This window comes from Gymnoscopelus microlampas (genome assembly GCF_963454915.1).
Source record: "Gymnoscopelus microlampas genome assembly, chromosome: 18".
In the NCBI taxonomy this organism is placed as follows: domain Eukaryota; kingdom Metazoa; phylum Chordata; class Actinopteri; order Myctophiformes; family Myctophidae; genus Gymnoscopelus; species Gymnoscopelus microlampas.
In genome coordinates, this window is record NC_139955.1 from 11,432,777 (window position 1) to 11,441,342 (window position 8,566).

The following is an 8,566-nucleotide window of genomic DNA, read 5'->3' on the forward strand; positions in this document are numbered from 1 at the left end:
AAATCTAACTGTAAACAAAAAACGAAACAAAAACTGTTAAGTGTTTCTTTTTACTCCAGACTTTGCTGAGTATACACAACCAATTAACTCATGTAAGGACATGTGTGATTGGATTTGATATACCGCGTACGTACGTACATACATACATACATACACACATGCTTTATAAATAAAAAGGTCCACAAAGCTCCTTATGTATATGATAAAGATGGTAACAATAAGAAAAGTACACGTGTGCAAGAGGCACATGCAGCCGACACATGCACAGACATACTGTAGCCCATGAACACACACACACACACACACACACACACACACACACACACACACACACACACACACACACACACACACACACACAAACACACAAAGTGGTGTAACTGCATTCACATCACGTTATTGGATTAGTCAAGGGTAGAAAAAACACAACAACCTAGGAGCAACATTTGGTGAGGAGTGACCTCTACAGGAACCAAAAGGAAGTTTCTCTCCTCAGGTTTCATAATGCCATTTCATTTCTTGCCCACTCTGGACCTACTGCAAACTAACCGTATCTGAATCTGTTAATACATGTCTTATGAACATGATTTAGTAAGGTAGTTAGTTACTAGTCATTAGTTAAATATTTTGTGTGAGCCCATCTAAAGTTAGGACTATCTAGGTTTTATAATAAAGCATTTATAAATTAGATAGAAGCAGTGATATAGAAAGGGCTTAACTAATGTATAGTTGAAATATTTACAACTGTTTACTAATGCTTAGTAATGAATGAATACTGCTATTCAAATGATGACTTCATGAAGAATTAAGTATTTACTAATGTTTAACTAATGCTTAATAGTGTATAGTTATTATAAAGTGCTACCACCCCGCCCCCCCCCCCCCCCCCTCTCTCCATATAGGCCCTGGCCATTTGTGCCAGATTTACATTTTCCGCCATTTTGTGTTTTCTTCAAAACACACTTTTTGCTACTACTCACTCCTACAGAATGTTTTCCAAAACTCACACAAATTGGTACACATTATCTCTGGCCGATATGATCAAGATGTATAAGTCAGATTTTTCAGATCCCATTCCAATTGGATAAGACTGCCTTCTAAAGTTTGTGGGCCCTGGTTAGTGGTTGAAGATTTGTCTATTATGTTGGCCTTTTGCTACAACCATGTAAGTATTTCCATGCTCACTGTTTGTCTGTAATCCTATATATTAAAATTGGCTAATGGGAGGCCGACTGGTGGGCGGACCATAGCCATAAACAAATCCGATACGCCCATATGGAGATCTGGTTGTCCAGAGCCACAGAACCTACCACTGACCATACGTACATGTGACCGACCGACTTCAACAGATATACCCTAGAACACTAATGTCGGGTGATTTTCACCCACACAATTATGGTTTTGTGATTTTCATTGTGTTGCTGATGTCTGAGGTGGGTGGGTCCTTGGGTACCTTCAGGCTGCTCAGTGACATCATTGAAGGTAGACTTGTTTCCCTGCCCCCATCCCTGGTTTTTGATTGGGTGATTTCAGGGTGATTGGGAGATTTTCACCCGACGTTAGAGATAGAGACTAAAAGAAATCGGGTTGTCAGTTGTCAGTCATGTAGGAGACTGTGCCTTCACTGGACAGGACTCCATGATGTCCCAGGAATGGGTGGACCAAAGAAGTTCCAGGCTCCATTATTACATTTTGGGGGGAATTCTTTGTTAACAATTCCCACATTTTTCACAGATTTGCCTACACAAGGTCTTATTATGGTATTGCTTTTAGGCCCCCCGATGATGTTTTTCATTTTTTGTGATATTTTATATTCAAACATTAAACCTCAATTTGCCATGTATTGTTGTACTTTAACGTATTTTGGAAAAAAAAGTATTTTTCATGGAATATATTATATTGGGTAAAATATACCCAAGACAACAAAAAAAGGTGCTTGATGACGACTGTGTCTCCCAGAGCATGGTGATTTCACCTTTCCTTTAGCACCATCTGTAGGCCAAAATTGCCACTTGCACACAAGATATCACAAAATCTACAGGCCAGTTTATCGTGAAACATGACATTCATGGATGACCTTCCCTCTAGTTTGCCCCACTCTTAACCACATGAACCCTAGTGTCACAATTTTGGTGAGAATATTCAGACGTTTAAAATTGCTGATTGTGGTGCGTTTTGAGCTTGTAGATCTTTTCGCTATTTCATAACAAAGTATATATTTTTCTGTACAAAAAACAATGATAGTCTAACAATATAAAGCTACAATATACAGCTGTCAGTGCTGTAAAATAAATACAATTGAAACCTTAAGCACTTTAATCCTGGCGTCCCTATTTAAGCACTATATCATAGGCGAACATTTTGAAAACCTTTGGTGAATTCCTAAGAAAATATCAGGGTTTGATATCTTTCTGTTAATTTGTAAATTGTAAGCCAATGCACTGACTGATTATTTGAATTGAATGATGAATTTGTTTGATGCATTTTGGGTTATATAAAATATTGCATTTTTTAATTTCAAAAGCAACAGTTTTGTGTTTTCATTTTGGTCTGCAATACAGGGTTTAATTAAAGTATAAAGGAATATATATTTCTTATAAAGGTCCTGCAAAAGTGCAAAAACATGACGTCAGGAGCCCCCACCTTCCCCGTGAATCCTCTCGCTCAATGCTTTTCCAAATGGAAAGCCTGCAAACCGAATCCTTGGGTGCTGCGCACCGTACTACAAGGATACAAGTTGCAATTCTCGAGCACACCTCCACTCACAACCAAAGTAGTGTTCTCCCGAGCGTCGGGCCAAGCGGCCATAACGCTGAGGGACGAGGTGTTGGCTCTCATGAGCAAGGGTGCTATCAGGGAACTATCTCCGGATCAGAACCGTCTGGGGTTTTATTCTGAGTATATCCTGGTGAAAAAGAAAGGGGGGGGTGTGAGACCTATTCTGAACCTCAAGGGTCTGAACAGGTATCTGAAAACTTTCAAATTTTGAATGCTGACAACAGCGACGTTGTTGCAGACGATACGTCAAGGGGATTGGTGGACGAGTATAGATCTCAAAGATGCTTACTTTCACGTCCCAATCTACCCACCGCACCGCAAGTTCCTGCGCTTTGGCTACGAGCGCCAGGGTGTTCGTGAAATGCACGGAGGCGGCAATAGCCCCGCTGCGACAGCAGGGTCTGCGTCTGGGGACGTATATAGACGATTGGCTGCTGGCAGCGGAGTCAAGGGAAGTGGTAGCGCGGCACACGAGGTTGGCCATTACGCACCTACAGTCCCTGGGCTTCACGATCAACGCTCAGAAGAGCGTTTTGATCCCGTCGCAACAAGCCACTTTCTTGGGGATATCCTTGGATTCCACCAAGATGGTGGCGCGCCTGTCTCAGGACAGGACAGCGAGTTTCCTGGCATGCGTGAGATCCCTGCGCTTAGGGCGCAGAGTCACGTACAGGACTTTCATGCAAGCTGCCGGTCTCATGGCCTCGGCCATACATCTGGTCCAGCTAGGCAGGTTCTACATTTTCAGAGATGGTTGCGGTCTCTCAGGATACCGCACTCCATGGGCTCTCGAAAGGTGGTAGTGCCACCACAATGTGTGAAGTCACTCCAACCATGGACGCAGGCGACCTTCTTGTCCGAAGGAGTCAAGATAGGCGCTGTAGTGTCCTGGAAAGTGATTACCACGGACGCCAGCCTCTCCGGATGGGGGGCTGTGCACGAAGGCTACTCAGCCCGGGGGGTGTGGGACTCCTCCCAGAGGAGAGCCCACATCAACTACCTGGAGCTGCTGGGGGTCTTCCTAGCTCTCAAACACTTCGAGAGCCGCATCAGAGGGTGTCATGTCCTGGTCAGAACGGACAGTGTTATGTAACGATGTGTTATGTCAACAAACAAGGAGGTTTGGCTTCCCTTGCGTTGGACAGGCTAGCACGCGAGCTAACGCTCTGGAGCGCGCAACGCCTGGCCGGACTGCGCGCCATCCATGTGCCGGGCCATCTGAACAGTGGGGCGGACCTGCTGTCCAGAGGGGGGCTCCGGTGCGGGGAATGGTCGTTGTGCCAGAGGGCCGTGGATCTAATCTGGGCCTGGTTCGGCCGGGCTCAGGTCGATCTCTTTGCGTCCAGAGAGAACGCGAAGTGCTCGCGGTTCTTCTCACTCAGGACCCAGGACCAGTCCCTGGGTGTAGACGCTCTAGCGCACGTGTGGCCGAGCGGTCTACTGTATGCCTTTCCGCCCCTGGAACTGATCCGTCCAACGGTGGAGAGGATCAGAACCCAGGGGGGGAGGGTCCTGCTGGTAGCACCGGCATGGGGCACGTGGAGGTTGGAGATAACTCCTCTCCTCTACGACGAACCGTGGCCGATTCCCCTGCTCAGAGGCCTTCTGAGGCAAGGCGGGAACGAGGTTTTCCATGAGAACCCCATAGACCTGGATCTGTGGGTTTACCCCGTGAAAGGTTGAGTCTGAACTCACAGGGCCTTTGTTTCCCAGGTTGGACCTGACTTTAGTGCTAGACGCACTATGTCGGCCTCCTTTTGAGCCCCTTGAAACGTCTAGTCTGAGGATTGTGAGTTTCAAGACGGTGCTCCTGCTGGCCCTTTGCACAGCAGAGCGCGTCGGGGACATGCAAGCGCTCTCTGTGAGCGAGGATTGCATGAGGTACTGAGGGACTGAGGGCCCACTCTACTCGGGGTGTAGCTGCATCTTGGGCCCTTTATAAAGGGGTGTCAATGCAGGACATATGCTCTGCGGCTAACTGGTCGTCTCCCTTGACATTTGTGTCTTTCTACAGCCTGGACGTGGCGGCATCAGAAATGGCGCACACGGTCCTGGGTGTGGTGGCTGGTTCCAGTTAGGTGGTATTAAAGTGCCTGAGGGCATGTAATTCCTTCTAACTGGAATACCGGTCAGTCTCAGGTTAGAGGTGGGAGACTTGCCTGGGGGGCATGCTCTTTCTCTTTGTCTGGCTGACCTTCCAAAGCCCTCTCTGGACATGCTAGGCAAGGTCTGGAGAGGAGGAGGCCTTGGTTTCCCTGTCACGGGCCAGTCAGACTGGGGTCTGTCTGAGTGTGTGACTAGGGACAGGACTTATGTCTGTCAAGGTCTTACCATAAATCCTTTTGCCTGACGGCCATGGTCATGCCTGGGGGCATGACCTATGACCCTTGGCTGGCATTTGGGTGGGGTTGGTTAAACATGGGCTCCCCCGGGGGACGTGTATGTGTCCCATAGTGAGTATCTCACTAGAGATACGAAATAATAACCCTAGGTTACGAATATAACCCAGGTTTTATTAGTATCGAAAGTGAGATACTCACGTTTTTAACCCCCTCTGTGCGCAGTGCAGCGTGCAGAGTGGAAGGTTTTCCGAGGTCGAGCTTGGGTGACACTAACCCTACTCCAATGAGATTTGGAATCCGGGAGTTCTGTGTTTGCTCTGTAGCATCGCTAGGGGGCGATGATATCCCATGTTAAATTGGTTGTAACTGTATCTGTATTCTTGCTCTGTAAAGCACTTTGCGCTGCATTTCATGTCATGAAAGGTGCTATACAAATAAAGTTTATTATTATTATTATCATAGTGAGTATCTCACTTTCGATACTAATAAAACCTGGGTTACATTCGTAACCTAGGGTTTTCAAATAATTGTAGTGGAGTAAAAGTACAATATTTGCCTCTGGGATGTAGTGGAGTACAAGTAAAATTATAGCATTGAAATACTCCAGTCAAGTAAAAGCACCTCAAAATTGTACATAAGTACAGTACTTGAGTAAATGTACTTAGTTACTTTACACCACTGAAGCTAAGGCAGGGCAGTGGACGATGTCGTCATATTGCCTGGGCCACTCTGTGTAGACTGGGGTACCAAGCAGTGATGGAAGAAGTACTCACGTTTTACTTAAGTAAAAGTATCAATACTGCAATGTAGAAATACTCTGTTACCTAAGTAAAATTACATTATTCAAAATTGACTTGAGTAAAAGTACAAAAGTGTTGGCATCAAAATATACTTAAAGTACCAAAAGTAAAAGTACTCATTGTGCAGAATGTCCCATTTCACATGTTCAAAATGTATACAAATCTTTTGAAAATAGCTGATCTACAAGTTTTGATTGTAGATCGGCTATTTTCAAATAGCTGAAATATATATAGGGCTAAAGTGGTTAATGTATGTTTTGTGATAATAATCTAAATCTGAAAACGTGTAGTAACTAAAGCTGTCAAATGATTGTTGTGCCAGTGTTGGGTTAGGAGTTAAGGGTCTTTCAGATAAAACTGTGACACATTCACCATCATTCTCATGGGATCCCATATCTATAAACAAACAGACTACATGAAAGCAGCCTTAATATGTTGAACGTACAATGAAAACAGATACCACTTGTATCCTTGGGCTTGGCAGAGATTTACACATAGTCAGAAGTCATTGCCATTGCCAGATCAAAGATTGAAATGATCCGTCACAATTAAGTTAATGCAGATCAATTAAAAACATTAAACAAAAAAGCAAGAGATAGCGGTACAGAAAAACACAGCTCTGCAACACGGCATGTGGACACTAAACACATTTTATCTCTTGCAGCGGCTAATGGAAATTGTAATAAAGGGTTGGGTTTTGAGGGCAGTTTTGAAGGGAGGGTGGGGGTTGCCTCTTTCATGTGGTTATAGGCCGGGAGTGCATTCCACAGATAGCAACTGAAAATGTCTTATCACCTCAGGTTTGGTCCTTGGGTCCTGGGAATTTCTAGTTGGTTGGCTGGCATTACTGGACCTGAGTGAGTGGGTGGGGGGTGGGGGGGGACTTGTGGTTGTTGAGGAATTATATTCTGAATTTGATTCTTTGCTTGACTGGAAGGAAGCCATGCAGTGCAGGTCTTGAAGTTCTGAACAAGATAAATAACATGTACAAATCCATCAGACGATAATTTCAGAGAACACGTTTTACAAGAAAATGACTGAGACCGAAAGAGGTTTGATATTTAAGATTTACACTGAGGGTGGCACTGAATATTTGAGTCCACAAAGGGTCACGTAGGTTTGAGTACAGTCAGTTTGATATCACGTTTATACTGAAGCACAGGGAAAAACGTTCCTTTATGAGACAACTTTTCTGTATATCAGTTATGGTTATGGATCTTATAATAACCGAGTAATCCAATCAATGTAGTTAGAGACACATGTGGAGACAGTGGTGCTTCTTGGGGACATTGCAGATCCTAAAGCTGGTGACACCATGTACGTAGTAGGTGTCGTTCACCTCACAGTTCAGAGGGCCGCCAGAATCACCCTACATGTAGGCAGACGGAAAGAAAACCTTTATTTATTTGCAAAGGTTCGATGACCGGCATGTGATTTTAAAGCATAAAAGATTAAAAACGTTCTATTGTTTTATATCGTTCAGTTTATAATAGGCTAGCCCAGACTATACTCCCTTGTGTTTTTCATTAATTGTGTTTTTTTATATCATACATGTTTTAGTAATGCATTAAGTAACATCTCTCTAGTCCACCTCCCTTGTGTTTTTCATTATGAAAATAAATAAAACCAATGTCCATAATTTATTTATTTAGCTAATAATCTGGACTATAGAGGTATTACTTGACATTAAATCCAGCATATTATTCAACCAAATTACCTTAATGAAAAACACAAGGGGGATAGAATCTGGACTAGAGGGGACAAATTTAAAGCAGCACTTTAACTTTTCTTTTTTAGAATATAATGTAATTTTGTCCAATCTTTATGGTAGAGTATGTTAATACAATATCAATTATACAATTGGGGTGGTTGTATTTTGTCTCCCTGCTCTTCTATTGAAACATTTAGATCGTGTCAAAGGTCATGTCCCACTCTCACCTAGACACAGGATCTGACACGAATTTTGACCTGATGGTCAAGATTCAATTCATCCCCCGAGCAAGCAGGCCGGCTCTATTAGCTCAATGGTAAAAATGTCAGCACTTGCGGAGGAAACCGGATTAAAATCTGGGGTAGAAGAGGAGAGTTACATAATGCAGCTTTAATAATAAACCCAGTATATTATTCAACCGAATATGAAACACACAAGGAGGTCAAATCTGGCTTAAACCCTTCTGGTTTAACCCAAAATATATAAATTATGATGAGGGGACTCTGGATATTGAAATAGAGATTTATTTATGAACAACACGGGGGGGGGGGGGGGGGGGGGGGTTTGATACGGACTGTAGACCACAATGTCACCTGGAACCTGTTTTGCTATACAGTGAAAACTTGACTTCATTATTTCATGATGAAATTCTAGGTCAGAAGTCTGACACGTTTTAGACACATTTCCTGCATGCTTTTTTTTAATACGGAGAGATGTGCATCCATATTGCCCTGTGTGCCCAGCTTATCACCATTTAAAAAATGCAAGCCTTTGCTTTCCATCTTGCATTAGTGCAGAGTTGTAACTAAACCTCGACTGAGAGACACAAGATAATCAATGTCTTGTTTTAAAATGATGTGCGGATTGTGCGCCTATGAGGAGTGCCATCTTGGCCACATTGTCTGGACTGGTCCTCCATGGTTGCTGCTGGACAG